Here is a 22,306-nt window from a genome sequence, read left to right as displayed (position 1 = left end):
CTGTGTCAATTTCCTAATCAAGGTGACTTTCAAGTATTGAATTTTTACTTATGGAGATTTCCTTGTATTCAGAATGTGTCTGTTTTAGCTTTAATAAAGCTGCTAGGACGTTGTGCATATTCACAGTGTGAAAGTGCTGGTATCCTTTAAACTTGATGTGTCTTTTAAGCTTCAGCTGTAGGAGTTGCGACTCACTACGATGTCTTGGGAGACAGTTTACCGTCTTTTCCACCTCAGACGGCACACACACAACTGCCCCATGTACTGCTCTTTGTTGTCCTTTAGGCAGTGAAGACATGCTTCCTCTCTTCAGATGGCTGTCACAAGTATAGCAAATTCATTCCTTTCTTCTTTGTTCTGGAACCACACAAGAATCTCTGCAGCTACTGTCACAAATGTGAACATATTGCCTGGTTAAGCAAGATGCTACAATATGTGGATTTTTAATGTAACTCCTCCTGTTACAGACCCTGACTTGATTTGGAAACATAGCTCTGTGACAGACTGTGCAGACATGTGTGGGGCCTTGCTGAATGTTACATCTGAATGCATATATGGCACTTTGCATTACTTTGCTGATTAAAGGCTGATGTGTTTCCTGTCTGGAACTGATGTAAAGATTATATTTCCTTTTTATTCGGAGTGCACATTGCAATTTATGATAAACATGGTATGCAACATCACTGACACATTTCTGTCTTTTGTTCAAGGCACATCTTAATATGTGACACGCTCTAAACTGTGGGTCATCTGCATATCTCTTGACCATGTACTCTTTCATCATCTTCTGAAATACAATATCGTGGTTGTACCTCCTCACCATGGACTCTTTCATCCTTGTCTGAGCAACAGCACATGTGTTGTACCTTCTCTTCATATAATGTTGAATTTTCTTCCGGAATTGAGGATCTTGATTATATCACTCCTTCATAGTCTCCTTTCTCTTCAGTCGATAATTTAAACAGGTAACATATCTCTCTTTTTCATATTCCCTTTTTTTAATTTTCTGACTGCCTGAGATGTAGTTTTGTCCTTGAGTTGTAACAGTTGTACAGATATTTTTCTCTTTACTTTTTTTCTCCGCTGCTTAATCGTTTTCATCACTTGCTGGTTTCCATCTCCTTTAAAAACCTAAATTTCTGGGGTTTGGGCTTGGGTTTCCTGACTTTGGAAGAGCTAAATGCATTTGAGAGACTGGTGATGGTGCTGACTGTTTGTCAGATTGCTGCTCCATTTCAAATGACACAGGCTAAAATTCATAACTGGCCACATCAGGGTGGTCCTGGAAGATCCTGAGAATTCTGTCTATCATGTCACTTAGGTGGGTAAAAGTTAACATAACAGCAGTTCCAGCACCAGTAGGATGGCGCAAACCTTCAGCTGTCCTTGACTGTGAATTTAAAGAATCCATATCTTCCAGATCTGTCTCTAAACAGAGCAATCCATTCTACAGAAACAATGAGCAAAGCCTGAGAAACTGTGACTGAAAGACACTGCAGTCTTTCAGAAAGAGGAATAAACCATTCTTCTGTGCCAGGGTTCCCTCTGGCTCTGAGAAATCCCATCTTGAGCTCAGACTTTTGCACACAGTATGTTTGGGTAAATGTTGAAATGTTCAGTGGTACTTCCTCCACAGGCAGATGGTCCTGAAGAAATCTTTGTTCATCCATAAGCTGCATTTTAACACCAACATACAAAGCATCCACCTCCTCTAAAACGAGCTTCTGCTCGCTCTCAGGATCAATACCCACTGCCTGCGCTGGTGGGACGGCGGCTAGACTTCCTCTCACTGTGTGAGTTGCACACCACAGAAAGTAGGTATCTCCACAATGCTTCTACTTCCTGTACTGCATACAGGAAGTAGACGCGCAGGCGGGGGGGAGTAACAATTTCATCCTCGATGGTAGGCACGTCCCAGCGGCTCCACAGTGTGCCTCGCAGCAAAACTGGTATTTCCTAGGGGCGGTATGAGCAACAGGGACACAGCACTGCAAATGCTTCAAGTGCGCACACGTCAATAATGCACTCTCACACACGGCACTCCACACTTCTAATAGTGAAAATTAGGGCTCATACCTCCACACTGGTCAGTACACTTCACTGAGAAGCTGATGTTTCACTTGCGGCCGCGGGCGCTCTGGATGGATGACGAGAGTCCCCGCACCACGCTCTGGGTATCCTCCAATCCTCTGGCTCACCCACTGGCTTCAGATTCCATGGTAGGGCCACTACGTAACACTCTGCACACAGCAATGACTGTTCGTAACTCCAAGTCTTCAACACAGTACAAGAGACATGGGTACTCACGGAGTGTTGTGGTGTTTTCTCCCCTTTAAGGTCGTCCTCTCTCTACTCCAGCGTTATCCTGAGAAGTCGCCGGCTGTGCACACTCTCCTTTAATGCCGAGTTCAGACTGTATGATTTTCAAATTAGTCGGGTCACCTGTGGTTTCACACTGCGTGATTATCAGGGGAAGCGTTCAGTCGCTGCTGTTTCACACTGCATGATCGATTGGCGACAGGGGTCTTCATACTGCATGACTTTACCGTAAGAAGAATCGCCGATAACTTTTTCCCGGTCCGCAAACTACGTCTCACAACCAAACGCACGCGAGAAGTGACGCGAAGGAAACAGCGCGAGGTCACGCGTGCAAGACCGGAGTTCTCACGTGAGACTGGGATTATTATTAAAAATAGTCACCCGCAAGAAGTTTACCATACAAATTGCATGTGCGCTCATTTGCAGCAGAAAGAAGAAGAAATAAAAATTATGAATGAGGAAATGTTTGGAGAGGCTCCTCCCCGAACTTCCAGCTGTCCTGTATGTTGCTCTCTCATTGGATGTAGGTCATCGCCGATGTTATTGTCAGTCAAAACACATTTCACACGGAATGATTTTGAATCGCCGACCGGTCCAGATATTTAGCATGCCAAATATCTCACGGGTGTCGGCGACTCGTCGGCGATCCTCTCAGAACGCGTCTTTTATAATTCACACTGTGTGATTGTCACTCGAGTGCACGAGCATCGATTTGCCTGTGATTTCGGCCATTTGTCGGCGATTTCGCAAAACCTGTCGGCGAGTCAAAATCAGGGCTAAAATCGTGCAGTCTGAACTCGGCATAAGAATCACCCTTCGTATACGTCTTCAATACAGATAAGTACTTTTATGTGGACACACATTACTTTTCGGAGGTATGGTGTTTCAAACCTGTTTCCATAATCGATCGTTCTGTCTCTTGCTGAGTCCCAATTCGCCTATGTACATACTTTTGAGTGTGTAGCAAAAGAGTATGCACGTTCTGGGACATACTTCGATGACGTCATGCAACGTGAACGAAAACGTGGTTGCCTAGTTACGCACACCACAAATGTTAACAATATTTCATTCATTCTTATAACTTATGTCCAATATAATTTTATTTACTATTCCCATCTTTTTCTCATAATTTTTTTTCACAATACATTTTACAATGTGTTTTACCAAGTTGAGGAGTGAAGCAGGGCGTCATCGTAGAACCAAACGCAGGTTGTTTGTGAGGCGGTGTAACGTGGTGCTTTAATGAAAGCAGAGAAGAGGTGAATCCATGTGCAAAAGGTGTTTATTTAGTAAAATCCCAAAAGGGCCAGCAAACAAATCCAACAAGGGTAAATCCAAATCATAAATCCAAAGACAGGCAATAGTTCAAGGCAGGCGGCAAAACAGGCAATATCCAAATACAGGCACAGGTCAAAACAGGAACAGATACAGGCCACAGGTTTACAGATAACAAAAAACAGATTCAAACAGGTAACAGGAGCAGGTAACAGGCTGGCTTACTATTCTATAATATTCAGCAGGGAACAGGTGAACAGGAAGTGACTTATATACAAAACAGACAGGAAGTGTGAACTGAAACATGGCATGATGAATATCAAAATAAAAGTCAGAACAGAGCAGGGTATCAAAATAAAAGGCCAAAATACAAAAATACACAGAACACAGAACAAAACCATTACAGAACCCCCCCCTCTAAAGGGCGACTCCCGGAGCCCAACAAACAAATCATCAAGTCCAATAGAGGGTGGGCGGGCGGGCCAGGACCTCTTGGCAAAGGCAGGGCAGTTCATGAGAGGTCCTGGGTCATGAGGCCAGGATGGTCCAGGGTCGTGGGGCCAGCATGGTCCTGGATCGTGGAGCAGATGTGGGCCTGGGTCATGGTGCAGGCTTGGACCTGGGTCATGGGGCAGGCTTGGACCTGGGTCATGGGGCAGGCTTGGACCTGGGTCATGGGGCAGGCTTGGACCTGGGTCATGGGGCAGGCTTGGACCTGGGTCATGGGGCAGGCTTGGGTCAATGGGCCGACATGAAGCTTGATCATTGGGTAGGAATAGCCCTGGAACACAAGGAGAGGAAGGATCAGAGTCCACTTCGGTCTCCGCCTTGGTGTCCTCTGCCTCCTTCCTGTGTCCGGGTACTACCCCCCCCAAAAAAAACTTGGAAAAGCTTCCAAAGCCCAGGGTGGCGAAGTCCCAGGTGGTGGACCAGACAAATCAGATGAATCAGGTGAGCCAGGTGAATCAGATGAGCCAGGTGAGTCAGATAAGACAGGTGAGCCAGACGAATCATGTGAATCAGGTGAGTCAGACGAATCAGATGGGACAGGTGAATCAGGCAGGACAGACGAATCAGATGAAGCGAGCGAGTCAGATGAATCAGGCGAGTCAGATGAATTAGATGATTCAGACAGAACAGGTGAATCAGGCAGGACAGACGAATCAGGCAGGACAGGCAGATCAGATTAGTCGGGCAGATCAGATGAGTCGGGCAGATCAGATGAGTCGGGCAGATCAGATGAGTCGAGTAGATCAGATGAGTTGGATGAATCGGATGAGTCGGATGAATCAGGCAGATCAAATGAGTCCAGGGGTTCAGGTTCAGGGTCTTGAGGAACATGGGAAATACCAGAGCAAACGGCAGACAAAACGCACCACAGGGCTATGGCAAATTCTGAGAGTCTATAATCCAGGAGACATACCTCAGGGGAAGATTCAGGCATGGCGGCCATCTTCACGGCAAGTGCAGGGTGAATAATAGCTCTCCTAAGTGCAGGTGTGGTGGTGACGATGGCCCTCTGAAATACAGGTGCAGGAATGATGGTAGCTCTCTCGAGAACAGGTGCAGAAACAGGCAAGATGGTGGCAGTTTTCGGGACAGGCAGGATGGTGGTGGTTTTCTTGAAGACAGGTGCAGGTGCAGAGACAGGCACGATGGCGACCATTTTGTGATCAGACAGGGTGGCGGCATTTTATGAGCAGGCATGGTATTTTCAGTTTTGGGCAAAACGGGCAGATCATGGCGTGATGTGTTATGAGTTCTCACCGGAGGTGTATCCCCAACACGCACAGTGAACGGTGAACCACATAACAACAGTGCAAAGTCAATATATTTCTCAAGTGACCAAACAGACATATCCCGGGGCATAAGTAAACGTAAGTGTTCATCCAAAGCATTGAAAAACAGATTTTTGAGCGTGGTATCGTCAAAGTGTACTTGGTAACTTAAATCCAAAAAGTCCTGAACATAATCCTCAATGCGGCGGTGGTTCTGACGAAGTGCAAGCAGGGTGTAGACAGGTTTCATATTGCTGGTGGGAGATTACTGACCTTTGCTGGATTCCGGTGTAGGCTGAATATTCTGTAAGGTGGTGCTTTAATGAAAGCAGAGAAGAGGTGAATCCATGTGCAAAAGGTGTTTATTTAGTAAAATCCCAAAAGGGCCAGCAAACAAATCCAACAAGGGTAAATCCAAATCATAAATCCAAAGACAGGCAATAGTTCAAGGCAGGCGGCAAAACAGGCAATATCCAAATACAGGCACAGGTCAAAACAGGAACAGATACAGGCAACAGGTTTACAGATAACAAAAAACAGATTCAAACAGGTAACAGGAGCAGGTAACAGGCTGGCTTACTATTCTATAATATTCAGCAGGGAACAGGTGAACAGGAAGTGACTTATATACAAAACAGACAGAGTGTGAACTGAAACATGGCATGATGAATATCAAAATAAAAGTCAGAACTGAGCAGGGTATCAAAATAAAAGTCCAAAATACAAAAATACACAGAACACAGAACAAAACCATTACAGGCGGCTGGTTCTGACGTTCATGTGCAATGTTTGTAAGGAAAGCTACTTATTTTAAAAGTCAAAATATTTTAAGTTTATAGTATAACTATTGTTTAACGTAATTTTTGCTTATTTTATACTTATGTATATAAATTATAAATCAAAAATACCTAGATGAAAATGAACCATGCTTTTACTATAGTAAAAGTGTAGTAACCATATTTCTTTGTTTGGACTAATAAAGTTAACATTTGTACAGCCACAGTATTACAACAAATAAGTCAGTGTGGTTAAACTATGGTAGTAAAAGGTGTTTTTTTTCATAAGGGTTATAGTAAGGTAAAAATCTAAGACAGAAACATAAAAAGAAATACATAAAAAAAGACACTTGCATGACACTGTACTAGAGCCACTGTACTTTATTTGCACAACATCAACCGAATATTATGAGACAATGAAATATAACTTTAATTAGGGTTAAACATTTGAATTCTTACAAAAGCTGAGGGCGCATCTCCGCTGCTGCATCCAGCTGCCATGTTTACATCACCACAAAGCTCCTCCCTCCCGCACGCAATGGGTTGTGGGCAATGTTAGCCGTTAGAGTGTGGATCGATCTGCACTTCGAAATCTAACCGGAAATAGTAGACCATCCGGGTATCTTTGGGATACTCATTTCAACATACTACGATCGATTTGGGACGTACTAATTCTAGTTTCGAATACTATTTAGGACTGATAGTATATGAATTGGGACTCAGCATCTGTTTTCCTCTAACAGGTCCACTCTCTCCACTTCCTCTTCGTCCACTTCAGTGCCACTTGCCACAACGCCCGCTACAACCACCGTCAACAATGGGGGAAAACCACTGCCTAACTCGTGTTTCACATGCTCCTTATAAGCTTCCTCTTCCTACAAATCTTCCAATCAGCGTTCGCCACGCCGACGCTCTCACCTGTCGTTGGTTTCCACTGATTTCGTCGCCAGGGGCAACCCGGAAGTGTCGGTGTTTGCATACATCGGTCCGGGCGGAACCATTCTTCCTAACTTTTAGTTCCGCCCCGATAGTCACTCGTGACAATTACAGTCTTCTAAATGTAGTCTGTCAGAATCATTAATGGAATTCTTAAAAAGCCTTCATGTAGTCAAATCATTCTCAATTTTGAATCACTTATAAATCTGATAAGTTAAATGATTTTGGTTCCACCAAGTTTAAATTATAGGAAATGAATTACTTTAAGATAATGCATACTTTTTACATTACGCAGGCAAAACCAACTTCTTAGCGCCACCTTGAGAGCGGGAGCGTAAAAGAGCACTTCATATGTTGCCAAGGTTCGCTATGGAGGCTAATAATGTTGTAAATAACATTCAAAACCCGACCGATTTGCTTTTACAAGCAACCAAAATGTCACCAGGAGTCATGGCGATTACTTTTGTATTGGATATAGCTGCTTTTTGAGCTCTCAAAGTGACAGATCTTTTGCCCTGCATTAAATGAATCACAGATGGGTGTACGTTCTGTGGTGTCTATGAAGGTAATACAATAACACATTATTTTTATTTTTGCAGTCATTTTCATACACATATCTTAACACAGAGAGCAACGAATGACGTGACAGACAACTGGTTGTCCAGTGCGATTCCGTTCACACGCCACAGCTTCTCTGTAAATACGGTTTAAAACCCGAAGTGTTACAGGTGTGAGGTCGATTATAGAATGCGGTTGTCAAATCCGTAAATAACCGAACTGCGTGTGAACGGACCCATCTTAAGGACTCAAATACGGGTTTGACCACCGTATTATAGTACCGTGTGAACACAGCCCTAGTTTAAGCACATGGGAAACCCTTCTTAAGATAATTGCAGCTTGTCACTATCAAACAAACAATTTGCTAAAGCTCCTGAAAGACAGACACCCAATCTCTTTAAAGAGTTAAGAGGTAAGTTTTAATTCACACTAACATCATATACAAATGGTAAAACTTTAATCTTATACTAAAACCTTTCCTATATTAAACTACCTATGTTATGTTTGTTTGAGCTAGCATGGCATTATTGCAGTGAAACCAGCTAAAGTTATGCTAGATGTAATGTTTGCATTAGCCAGTTATTTGTTAAAGGAACAGTATGTAAGAAGTTTATATCAATTAATCATAAAATGTCTCTGATATGTCACTAGACATTAAGAAATACTGTGGTACTGACTTTGAGTACTGCATATTTTTGTGGTATTGGTAAAGACTATTAGATTTTTTTGATACCATGACATCCCTGGTTTGTTCTACTTTTATATTAGAAAGAAGGAACCAAAAACAGAACTGAAAAATCTGTGTGTTTTACTGTTTTCATTTTATTTTCTATTTAATTTTTTTGTTCATTATTTAATTTTTTTTAACTCTTCCCCGCTGTTGACGAGATATCTCGTCAATCAAGAGAAAACGCTTCCCCGCCAATCAAGAGTCTTTCTGCAATACCGCTATTATCCACTAGGTGGCTTCCGCAACTTTTTAAACCCGGAAGTATTGCCCTATGGCAAGCTGCTGCATGTCCGTGTCTGTTTTAAAGATCGCTCTGAATGGGATCTCTATGAAAAGTCCGTCAAAAAAATGGAATTTATCTCTGCTTTTTGCTCAAAATGTGGTGTTTTTGCAGAAACCTACCCATATTCAAAAGCTGATTACAAAAGAACTACTGAAGGTAGGGTGAAACGGGTTTTTTTTTTTTTTTGAAAGCAGAGGGTCTGTTTTTTCATTTGGTATATTGTATGTTTATATATTTAAAGAAGAACATTTTCTGGAAGGCATTAAACTTCTTTTGTGAAAATCATGAAAAGCGCTGGCGCTGGCTGGCAACTTTTTAAAAAAACGCTGGCGGTGAAAGAGTTAATCTCACATATTTATGAGTTATTTGTTGAAATTAAATGAATCTGCTATTTCAGTTAAACTTAGCATATTGCCATAGCTTTTATCAAAATCTAAGTATGGTATTGTGGAGTGGAGTAAATGAGGAGACAAGAGACGGAGATGTGTTGAGTCAGCTTTACTATCCACTTCAATACTACTATCACACAGTACAGCGAGTGATATCAAAACAAAACACACAACCGAAAACCGGAACTCGTCATTATCTACCACCCTTTCCTTAAAGGTACAGTCCCTTGGTGAATGTCTCTTTCAGTCTTAATTGTAGGTCGCTACAGTATCATTTTTATGCAACCAAAGCAGCATGCTATTATCCCAAACAGACATCTCAATAGTACATTGTTAGTCCTAGAAACTCTGGTTTCCAGGTCCACCTTTCTCCAACGTGTCTTCTGAGCCTGAGATCTCTTTCCTTTCTGTGGCATCCTTTAAATATCAAGAGATAAGAAAAATAATTATTTCAAATATATCACTAATTTGACATAACTAAGTAACTTCTAAAACTAAATCTTTACTCTCAAGTCTAATCATCAAATAAATTCAGCTAAAAAACAGAGAGAAATATAATTGCTCATTAGTCAAATTCATTTCAACAGGACACTCCAATATGCACATACCTTTTGAGCCTGCAAAGATAAAACCTGTAGAGTACCCTAAAGAAGAGAAAACAGTTTAATAACAATGCAAGAGAGTATGTATACATTTAAATTGTAAAATACAACAAACAATTGTTTTTAAGAGTAAAAGTAAAAATGTAATGTAATAGGAGGTAAAACAAAGAGCACAAAAAGTCTATAAGATATCTATAAACTAACCTATATCTAATCTAATCTATATCTATAAACTAATCTATATCTAATCTATATTTGAAGAGTTTGGTTCCAAAACGCGATAAAAGCCATTTTTGAAAAAAATGAGTTACTGCCAAAATCAGTATTATATCAGGTCAGTAGTTAAAAGTAAATAATTAATTTTACGCAAAATCCAATACCCGCCGTGATGTTCTGTCATCTTTTCTCCCTTTTTCCCCAAAATGCGACAAACGCCAGTCCTCCTTTTTTACAGAACGCAATAAATCCATTTCTGATATTACAGCGGACCATTCACGCAATGTAAACAAACATGGTGGCGCGCTGAGTACACGGAATCCTAGTTTTCCTCATCTACTTTGTACTTCGTGATCAACAAACAAAACAAAATAATACTTTAATAGCATTGCCAAACCTGTGATGGTTTTCTGTGACGGGAAGGAAACGTAAGCCATTAACATCTAATAATTTCCGCGAGAGGCACTCGGTTGCTTGTTCTCCAGACAGCATCAAGCTTCTCATGCTAAAACATGGTGTTCTTAATATAACAAAGTAAGTGTTTTGGTTAATGCCATTAATGTTTATTTTTTAATCATTGTATACCACTAGTCAACTAAATAAATATAAAATGGTAAAGATGAATGCACATTTATACATTGATTTAATAGATTTATAGCATTTTGAAATAAAAAACTGTCATGGATTTATTGCATTTTGTGGAAAAAAGAATTAGTTTTTATAATAAATCTTTGAAAATCAAGTTATGGATTTGAATTTTTTATGTTTTTATAACCTAAAGATGCTATCTGAAAGTTTGTATCAGAAAATAGTGGTTTTCATCTTGTCACTTTCTCAGTATAGAAAACACGTTTTTACCGAAATTTGTCTAAATGGATTTATTGCGTTTTGGAACCAAACTCTTCATTTATAAACTAAAAATTGCCTTATTAAAAAGAATCCAGAAAAAGTGCAAATAAAGAAACAGCCTTAATTTAAGTATGTGTGTATATGAACTGCTATCTGTAGAAAAATCCAAAACACAAGGAACCTGAAAAAGAAACAGACATAATAAGCAACAGGAACTACAGTCATGGCAGTGATCTCATAAAATTTTTTAAATACTGCTTAAAAATCCACCAACACTAACCAAGGTAAAAAGTGCAGCAATGGTATAATCAGTGAAGCTGAAAAACAAACAATAATTACTAGGGTTGTAACGGTACGCAAAACAAATCAGGGTTCGGTGCGTACCCCGGTTTTGAGGCCACGGTTCGGTTCATTTTCGGTACAGTAAGGGAAAAATGCAAACATTAAACTGCAGGTTGTTTATTACTATAAACTTTTTTACAATTTGTTTACACTTTTTTAAACACTTTTTATTAAAATATAATATATAAAATGAAAAAATAATAAATAAAATACTACTGCAAAGTTCTTTTTTACATTATTTTATAACAGTAGGTAACTCTTTTCTTAACCTTCTCTTAAACTTTTGTTCTTAAACTTTTGTACTTAAACCTTACACTAAACTAACAAATTCAATTCCTGAATACATTTATGAACTATTAGCCTACATTTTTGCCACCAAACATTTTCTGTTTTGATTTATTTTGGATTGTTTAACTCACAGTATTGAATTGGTTATGTACCATCTCTGTATAAAAATAATATTACTGCTCTATGTGTAACTGTATAGCAAGCAACATGATGATATACTTATTATACACTCATTTTTAGATTAGTGAGTTTCATACATAGCCATCTTTGATCTTTTGCATGTTTCTCCTAATCTTTGCTTGTGTCGTCAATGTAAGCTGTGATTTAAACTAACAAACCCCTCCGCAGCTGAGTAACAGCTGAGTAAGCCCGGGTTACAGCTCTTCTCTGTCCCGACCAGCTGATCGCATTGTGACATGATATAATTGACGTGAGGTGCAGATGAAAAATCTGATCACGCATTCCTTATTCTCGCAGTCACAGAAAGCGTGTCTCATGATTGCGTAGCAACGAAAGAAGCACAACCTCTCACGCACTTTTGAAAGAACAAAACAGCGCGTTGACACGCGTTTAACATGCACTTTTAGACACGACACGTAAACGTTTACATCAATAATCAAACGAATATACAACTAAGTAAATAAAAATCTTTCTGCGGGCTCATGAATCAGTATTCTGAAACAGAGAAAACAGTGTCACACATAAAACTCAAATACAGTCCTACACAGTAGAACAAAAATACAGAAAGCAAGCAAAGGGACGGTTCTAGACATATGTAGGCCCTAAGGAAATTCAATTTCGTGTGTTTTTCCTTAAACTATAAGAAATTATTTTAACACTAAAATTGCAGACATGATTTACTATCAGTATTATTATTAATAGTAGTATCACAGTCATTTATTTACAAACCCACACACTTTTTAGGATAACAAAAAAAAGTTTGTTTCCTATACAGATGCTATAGATCAGGGGTGCCCAACCCGGTTCATGGAGGGCTACCGTCCTGCAGATTTTAGCTCCAACCCCAATCAAACACAGCTGAAGCAGCAAATCAAGGTGTTCAGGGTTGCTTGATAATTACAGACAGGTGTGTTGGAGCTGGGTTGGAACTGAAGTCTGCAGGACGGTAGCCCTCCAGGAGCAGGGTTGGGCACTGCTATAGATGAACATGATAGGCCAGTTTTTCGGACAGTGTTTAGACAATTACTGCTGTGTATCTTATAAAATGTGTCACTGCAAGTAGGGCCGGGACAGTTGTAATTACCACCGCACCACCGCGGTGGTGGAGTGCGACCCGCGGTCAGGGAGTGCACCCTGCTGTTGTGTGCACGTCACAAATTATGAAAAATATAAAGTACAATCTCACCCAGTGAGATGTCTTCAGGTTCCTATTAACGCAAACAGCCAGCAGACCCAAAGTTTATGCGCTAATTGCGAGGGAAGGCGATTGATATCAGTGATGACCCACTGGCTTGGGGGCGGAACAACTAGATATTTTCTGTTTTCAATCCAAAGGCTGTAGCCTCCGGAGGTCACATTTGCAAGCTGTCTTATTTCATAACATTAACAATTATAAAGTTGACTATTATTCTTTGTTAGTCATACATTGTTGTAATATGCTTATGACTTGCAAATATATGAAAATAATAAACCAGGCTTGATATACAGACTGCATGTGCGACCTGTGGAGGCTGCAGCCTTCAGATTGAGAAACGGCCATTCTCTCTTGGTCACTTAAAGTTGCGAAAACGTATCAATCTGCACTACCAGTACATCATCGGAACACATTTTCAGCGCGGTTGGAAGCATTTAAATCCATATAGGTTTCTCACTTGTTGTTCATGAGTGTAAGTGCTACAATAAACACATAGATATGCGCCAATCCCCTGGGTGCTCCGGGGCTCGGCTCTAGCAGCCACCGAAATGGCCTAGCACATACGCACAGTTGCTTCACATTTACTTCACGTCTCGTCTAAAACCACGTGGAAAACCTGACCGCGCCGCTTTCCTCCTCTTTAAAGGGGGGGTTTAATGGTATTTCAAGCATTCTGACTTATTAACACAGTTATAGAGTTGTTTCTTCGTGCTAATCGTAGGCAAAGTGTCAAAAAGGCAGTTGGACGTGTTACTGAGTACTTTTGTGCCGAAATGCATTTCGCCAGGGTTCGTACAAGTTTCGAAAAAAAAATTCGATTACAGGTCCAGCTGACATTTCAGGGGTTTTCTATACGTATCACTTCTTTATATGGGCACTTCCCCCGGAAAACCCAGCCCCCCCGTCAATCAGCGGGAGACGCTAGAACTTGCAAACATCTCACGCGACACAGCTTTGTTTAATTAATTTATTTATTTTTATTTATTCGTTTCACACACATCATCATTCTAAAGGCAAATATAGTAATTATAGAATGTTAGTGTGCGAAAAGGGGAAACCCCAAAGAAGCTATTGAAAGCTTTTAGTAGGGGACCCAAAAGCATCATACAACATATAACATACAGTAACAAATAAATACATCAAACACATTCACTACAACAACAGACGATCCCAGCACAAATATAACCCTTATAAATGAACAAGAAGTATACGTTACCAGCAGTTTTCCCTTCAGATTTTTCTTAAAAACGGAGACAGGATGTAACATTTTAAGGTTTTCCTCAAGCTCGTTCCAAATCTGCGGGGCCTCTACAGACTACAATCAGGCTCGTACATTTGAATCGTCTTATTTTACCAGTAATTCAATGTTTATCCCTTGTGTGATAAATATGCTGGGGTCAGCTGATTGGAACAAGTTCACACAATCTATAATTTAGCTTATGTACAACCTGGAAAATCATGCAGGCATTCTGACAAATATTGTATTCGGCCAGTCTTAATAGACAGATGCGATAAAACAATGTACGCGAAGGGGCATTTGGCTCAGATCACATTAATATCTGTATAATTTTTTTCTGTATTTTATTCAGATAACTCGTAAAAGTGTTACACCATATGACATTACAATAGTTTATATGGGACTTAAACTAGGTTTTATATAAGATGACAAGTGCTGACTGAGGAAGAAAATTTCTTATTTTGAAAAATAGTCCAACATATTTTGAATTTTCAAAACTCAACAATGGCACGAAAGAAGAAGTGTGTTTTGGGATGTAAGGAGAAGAAAGCCAGCTGTGACGGATGTCAGCATTAACGCCCCCAGTGCACAACCCTCACATTCACCTGTATATTAGCGAGACTACATTAACCATAATTCCCGTGACCCGCTGATTACGCACCAGCTGCACCATATCAGTGGGTCTATTTAACCTGGGACTTGGACAATTGAACTTTGCGAAGTCTTGTTTGTATATTTCGGACTGTCTATAGGATTATTGCTGTTTGCCGCCTGCCCCGACATTGGACTGGATTATCGTTTATGATTGCTTTCCGCCTGCCCCGACATTGGACTAGATTATCGCTCATGATTGTTCTCTGCCTGCCTCGACATTGGTCTAGTAGTAGTAGTATACTTTATTGTCCTCGAAAGGAAAATTGTTTTGGACTCCACAATTGCTGCATGACTACATAAAAACTACATACAATAGAATAAAAGGATAAAAAACAAATAATATATAAAATACAATAAAAAGAGAAAAGTTAAGATAGACATTTGTTAAAAAGACACACAGATACAGGTACGAAAGAGTTCTTGTATCGATTCAGCTTACACCTTGGGACTCTGTATCTTCTACCAGAGGGGAGCAGTTCATATTGTGTGTGTAAAAAATGACTCTGATCGCCAATGATCCTTTCTGTCTGGTTCAGAATACATTCCTCATATAAAACCTGGAGGTTACAGTCTCTCTCATGCCCGACAATTTTAGATGCTGTCAATATCAAGTGCATCAACTTTGATTTAAGTTTCACTGAAAGATTATCGTACCATACAGTGATCCCGTACCTAACAATACTTTCTAAAACAGCTTTATAAAACAGCCTCATGACATTATTGTTTACACCATACAGATGTAATCTGCGCAGGAAGTACAATCTTTGCTCTAGACGAGTACAAACCCATTCAATGTGTGTATTCCATGTAAGTGAGCTCTCTTTATACACCCCCAGATACTTGTAGGTCTGCGACTGAGTAATATAATGGTCGTGTATAACCACTGGTTGATGGTCACCAATACATTTTGGGTCAAAAACAATTTCCTGTGTCTTTTTTGTGTTAATTACCAACTCATTTTTATCACACCAGTCAACAAACATACTTATTTACTTACATACATACATACATACATAAATACTCTGTGTTTACGTTTGTGCATTACTGGAGTGTTACCTTGTTTTGGTTGTGCATTTACTACAATAAAGAGTTGCAAATGGATCCACATGTGTCAGACTCGTCACAGAAGACTTCGCCATCTTCGGATCCAGCAACCTTGGCACAACTCACGGGTGAGCTCTCTTCCCAAGCGCATGTATTAGCAACTCATCAGCAACAGTTAGCCAGGCTAACATCCCTCACTGAGGAACTGGTTCGCTCCGTCCAAACTCTAGCGGCTGCTGCCTCCGCCCCCGCCACTCGAGCACCACTTCCGCTTCAGCCTGCACCCATACCCATGCCCGCGGCTTCAGCGACTCCTCGCCTGGCATTCCTGGAGAAATTTGACGCCACTCCAGACAAATGCAGGGGCTTTCTCATGCAGTGTGAGCTTTTCATCGCCCAACAATCCACCTTGTACAATACAGAAGTCGGTAAGATCTCTTTGGTGTGTTCTTTGCTTACTGGAAAATCGCTAGAATGGGCTACTGCACTATGGACGGCGGGAAGTTTTAATCGTTGCACTTACGACAAATTTCAGAGGATGATGCGGGCCGTGTTTGAATATCCGGCTGGAGGTCGAGACCCAGGGGAACAACTTTTAACACTGCGTCAAGGCCGTTGTAATGCAGCGGAGTACGCGCTCGCGTTTCGTACTCTCGCAGCCCAAACCAACTGGGTGGAAGACACACGTTAAAAACTTTCTTCCGGGTTAAATCCGGAACTACAGTCGGAACTTTCCTGCCGGGATGAGGGGAAAAGTTTGGATGATTTTGTCATGTTAACCATCCGCATTGATAATTTGGTTCGATCCAGAAGACCCAGACAAGGCTTATCCACCCCTGTTTCAACTCAACCTGAAGACTGCGAACCCATGCAAATTGGACGTGCACGTTTGACGGCTAAGGAGAGAGAGCGCCGTTTTAGAGAACGACTTTGTCTCTATTGCGGTGAATCGGGTCACGTCCTCGCCGCATGCCCCACGCGACCAACGCAAACTCGTCTCGGTTGGGTGAGTGCTTCCATTCCCTCTACTTTTGACTGTTTAGAAATACCCATTACTTTAGCATGGCAAAATACCACTATATCTTCTAAAGCTTTGATCGATTCCGGAGCTGTAGGAAACTTTATTGATTCTAAGTTGATTAAACTCTATGGCATTCCAGTAATTCCCTGTGTACCTTCTCTCTCTATCTCAGCGCTAGATGGACGGCCCTTGGGCACGGGCCGAGTCACTCACACAACCGTAAATATAACGCTTGTCACTCAACCTGTACATGAAGAGAACATCACCTTTTATGTTATCTCGTCACCACACAAGCCGGTCATATTGGGATATCTATGGCTCCATCAACATAACCCTCTCGTCTCCTGGAAGGACAAACAGATCGTCAGTTGGGGTGAAAATTGTCAGACCTCCTGTGTGAGTAAAATTCATTTATTCTCATCGCAAACCACTCCTGTCACTACTCTACCCGACAATGTTCCTACTGAGTATCACGATCTGGCAGTCGCATTCAGCAAGACTAAAGCGACTCAACTACCACCCCATCAAGCCAGTGACTGTGCCATTGAAGTGTTGCCCAACACAACACCACCGAAAGGCCGCATCTTTCCCCTGTCTGCACCTGAAACTCAAGCGATGAAGAAATACATTGAAGAGGAGCTGCCCAAGGGGTTCATTCGTCATTCCACATCACCAGCCGCTGCGGGATTCTTCTTTGTAGTTAAGAAGGATGGTAGTTTACGTCCCTGCATTGATTATCGTGGACTCAATGATATCACTGTTAAGTTCCGTTACCCACTGCCACTGGTCCCCGCTGCACTGGAACAACTACGCAGCGCCAGAATCTACACTAAACTGGATCTTCACAGCGCTTATAACTTGATACGAATCCGAGAGGGAGATGAGTGGAAAACGGCCTTTTCTACAATTGACGGCCACTATGAATACTTGGTCATGCCCTTCGGGCTATCTAACAGTCCGTCAGTGTTCCAGTTAGGGTTGTGCCGATAGACGATATCATCGTCCATCATGATGGTTGACTGACATCACGATGGAGAGTCACCATCGTGATGCCACGCCCCCTCCCCACTCCGCTGCGAGTCGACATACACTTACTCTCTTCTATATAGACTATAGTTAACCTAATATCTTTGCGTGAATTGCTCTATAAATTAAATAGAAAATATAACTAATGCATATATGCTATTTTAAATACTGTAGTCTATGCCTGAGACGTGACGTGTGTTAGTCTGTGAAAATATCCTGTCAGGCATTTGATCTTGACTAGGGATGGGCACGGATATTCGAATATTCGAATGGCAATAATAATTCGAATTTAAAAAATGCTATTCGAATGTTTGTTTGTTTTTAATGTGCCACCAAAGGGTAACAACTTATTTGATGCTTTTTCACTTCATCTATACTGTCTTTTACAGACTTAAATGTAAAATATACATGAACATTAATTTGTATGTATTTCTGATTGTTTGGCAATGCAGATTGCAGACGAATTTAAGTTTTTCCTTTTATCTCCGGGTTTGTCCGCGCCGCGCCGTATTTGGCCACTGGCTCACTGAGGGCTCACGTGTTATTAAACGTGGTTCTCCGCCGCCCGAATCAACACATCATGAGAGATTTGTAAGCTTTCTGTTATAAAGTCTACTTTATTTTGTTAATAAGGAGACAGACACGGAGAACGAAATGAAACGGAGAACATTTATTATATGCGGTGCTCTTTTGAAAATTAACCGGATAACTGCACATGGCAGTTTAAAGCAAAGCATTATTGTATCTAGTCAGAAGAATGGGCTTTCACCGAAGCAGGTAGGATAAATACGGTTTTCTTTATTCACAAATACATGTCAAACTAAACTGAGAAGATATTTAAATGGCGACTGAGCAGTCGGTTATGTAGATGTGTTTTTTCATTTGCTCCGGGCTCTTGGTGTTTTGAGTCTGTTTAAATGATGATAGCCTACTTTGTCAAGTCCTCAAACTTTAAACTTCGCAAGTCCTCAAACTTCGCTTAGATTTGGGGTTAGTGTATAATATTTGGTATAATATAATGTATTTAAGATCAAACAGTAATGAATTAATACTAACGACCGACTTGAAACTAAGGATTTGACTAGACTTCGCTCCGCATTAAGTTTTAACGCATTTTTTTCTGTAGGATATTTTTTAAGAAGAATTTAAAATATATATAAATAAAATATATTTTTTACAATGTTTTCAACTTAAAAATACATACATATATATATATATATACATACATACAGAATATAAGTTTAGCTTAATGTGGATATTTCCAAGCCTTCTGTGAAATTATGACAAAATGAAAAATACAAAACACGCATGTCTTAATAAACATAATTTAAATAAACGAATATTCGTTCTTTAAGAGCTTAAATATTCGAAAAATTAAATATTAAAAGTAATAGTAAATTACTGGTAATAGTAAGTTACTGGAAAATGCCCATCCCTAATCTTGACATTGCTAGAATCTTGTCTTTTTACATGTTGTACATTTATCTTAAAATAATTAATTTTGTACAAGAAAACAGCCCATATTAATAATTTATTAGTAGCCTATTGTAGTGTCTCGGGAGATCGTGCTCATTGTTACATTGAGGCTATACTGCACTGAAGCGGCAGATTAGGATATAAACCCAGAATTCAGCGAACGTCAAGAACAAGAAAACGGGAACAACACTCCGACCGAAACGCGGGATTTACATACACAGACCATGTTTAAATTTTGATGTGTCTGGCCCTGTTCACTTTGTCTAGTTTTAATAAGCTGCGGATTGAAGTGCTGGCTGCTCCCCGCGGTGCTGAAGACCCGCTCTCTGACGGAGTACTGGTGGCACATATGCACAGATATTTACGTGCAAAATTTGGAAAGCGCGGAGGAGTCGTTAGGTTAGTAAAATAACGAAATTATAGCTTTTAAATAGAAAAAAATATTTATGTAAAGAGATTAAAAAGTACTTAAAAGTGCACAACTCTTCTTCAGTGGATTAAAGCTACTTTTTCCCCTTATGTGTCCGTCATCATCTACATTAACGATATCTTGATTTACTCAGATTCACTTAAGCAACATATTATTCACGTCAGGGCAGTCCTCCAACGTCTCAGGGAACATCAACTCTACGCCAAGGCAGAGAAGTGTGAGTTTCATCAGTCCTCAACCTCCTTTTTAGGATACATCATCAGTCCAGATGGAGTCCCAATGGATGAGAAAAAGGTAAACTCTGTGCTTAACTGGCCCAAACCCACCACGGTGAAGAAACTACAACGTTTCTTAGGATTTGCCAACTTCTATCGATGGTTTATTAAGAATTTCAGTATCATCGCCGCACCTTTAACTTCGCTAGTGCAAAGGAACAACCACAAACTAGCCTGGAACCCTGGTGCTGAGAGCGCATTCGAAAACCTGAAGTCCTTGTTCACCTCAGTCCCAATCCTTCATCATTCAGACCCAGAAAGACCATTTATAGTAGAAGTTGATGCCTCCAGCACCAGCATCGGTGCCATTTTGTCCTAGAGGCAAGGTAATCCACCTAAATTATTTCCCTGTGCCTTCTTTTCTCGTAAACTGAATTCCTCTGAACGAAACTACGATGTGGGCAATCGCGAGCTATTAGCCATGAAAGCAGCACTCGAGGAGTGGCGACATTGGCTAGAAGGCGCCAAGCATCCCTTCACCATTTTGACTGACTACCGTAATCTTGAGTATTTACAATCAGCTAAACGGCTCAAGACAGGCAAGAATGGCACTTTTTTTCACAAGGTTCCAATTCACCATTACATATTGACCTGGCTCCAAAAACACCAAAGCTGACACCCTTTCACGTCAATATGACTCTGTCCCGCAGTCTGTTTGCCCCGAACCCATCATCCCACCCTCCCTCATTGTTGCACCCATACAATGGAACATTATGTGGGTACTGCTTTGAATCGCTCTCGCTGTACTTTGACATCATCAAGAGGTCTGCTTAGTGCCAAATGAAGTCGAACCTGCAGTGTAGCTGCTCACGCGACACTGTAAACAAACAGTCCATGTGGAGAAGTGAACGAGTGGATGAGTGCTGTAACCGGAGAGTTAACAACGCACATGTGAGTAAACAACATTTAAATCATCAGTCCAGTTTAATACTTTATCTGGAGGTAAGCACCCAAAATGCAATAAAATAAGCCAGTGTTTATGTCCTGATGGTCTTTAGCTGCCTTCAGTTCCTCTTCAGCATGTTTGCTTGTGCTATAGTGTTAAAATTCCCTTCTCTGTGTTCATTTATATATCTACGTTCAAGATGTATATGATCTTATACTTCTGTGAGGAAATTCATTTCTGCGTTGATGTTCAGTCTTGCAAATTATAAATTCCTTCACTTTGGTTTGGGTGTCTAATGTTAGGCTACATGATGGTCTTGTATTAATACTTGCAAACAGTTATTTAATTTTAATTAACAGTTGAGTAACTTTTGGCCTTGAGTTAGTTTGGCTGTTAAAGTCTTTTTTTCTTATAATAAACTGACATGTTGATAACACATTCAGTTTATGTGTTTATGAGTACACTTCAGAGATTATACAGATGCTGATGTGTTTTGTTTTCATAGCATCATATGTAAGTGAATGTCTTTGATAGGGGACATAGTAGTGCATTTGTATGAGCATTTAAATATTTATAAATCAAAATACACCCGATGACAGTTAGCATTTGAAGTATTGAGTATATTTACTGTATATTACGTTAATATATTCTGTATATGACCATATTATGGTGATCCTGGAGTCATGATTGTTATACCCTGGGCAACAATATTCATGGGCCACATAAAGTGTTAATCTGGCCCATGGATAAAACCATTGACATTATATCAATCAAACAGAGATTTTACCAACATTTTGTGGCTAGAAGTATATAATGCCTACTACACATGATTATTACAGAGCAGGCTTTAAATTCATCAAACAAAACTACACGCAAATTGACAATACGAGTAATTTCCCCTAAACTGACAAAAAATATATATTAATTAAGATAAAGAGCTACTTTTAACATGATAAGGGCTTATATAAAAGAGCATATATAAATAGCAACCCAGGTGAAAAAAAAGTACACTTAGTACACTTTTCCACAATATACTAAAAGTGCTCTATTTTCGCACACTAATTTTGAACTTAATGTACTAAAAAGTAGTATTTAGTACTTCTTAAGATGAACTTAATACCATCTTAGTGTACTCAACTGTGCTATTTTGAGACACCATGAAGTTGAACTAAAATGTATTTTTCACATACTATGTCTGTATTTTAAAAAATATATTTCATTATAACTTGAAGTACACTTGAACCCACCTTTAAGCATTTTTAAATATACATTAAAGTATACTAATGGTATGTAAAAATAATATTCCAAATGTATTCCTAGGTGAAAAAAGTTCACTTAAATACACTATTTAAATACACTTTCAACATTATACTAAAAGTGCTCTATTTTCGCACACTAATTTTGAACTTAGTATACTAAAAAGTAGTATTAAGTACTTTTTAAGATGAACTTAAGACCATCTTAGTGTACTCAACTGTGCTATTTTGAGACACCATGAAGTTGAACTAAAATGTCATTTTAATATACTAGGTCTGTATTTA

Source organism: Misgurnus anguillicaudatus, chromosome 12 (genome assembly GCF_027580225.2).
Source record: "Misgurnus anguillicaudatus chromosome 12, ASM2758022v2, whole genome shotgun sequence".
Lineage (NCBI taxonomy): Eukaryota > Metazoa > Chordata > Actinopteri > Cypriniformes > Cobitidae > Misgurnus > Misgurnus anguillicaudatus.
Note: the sequence above shows the minus strand (reverse complement) of the source record.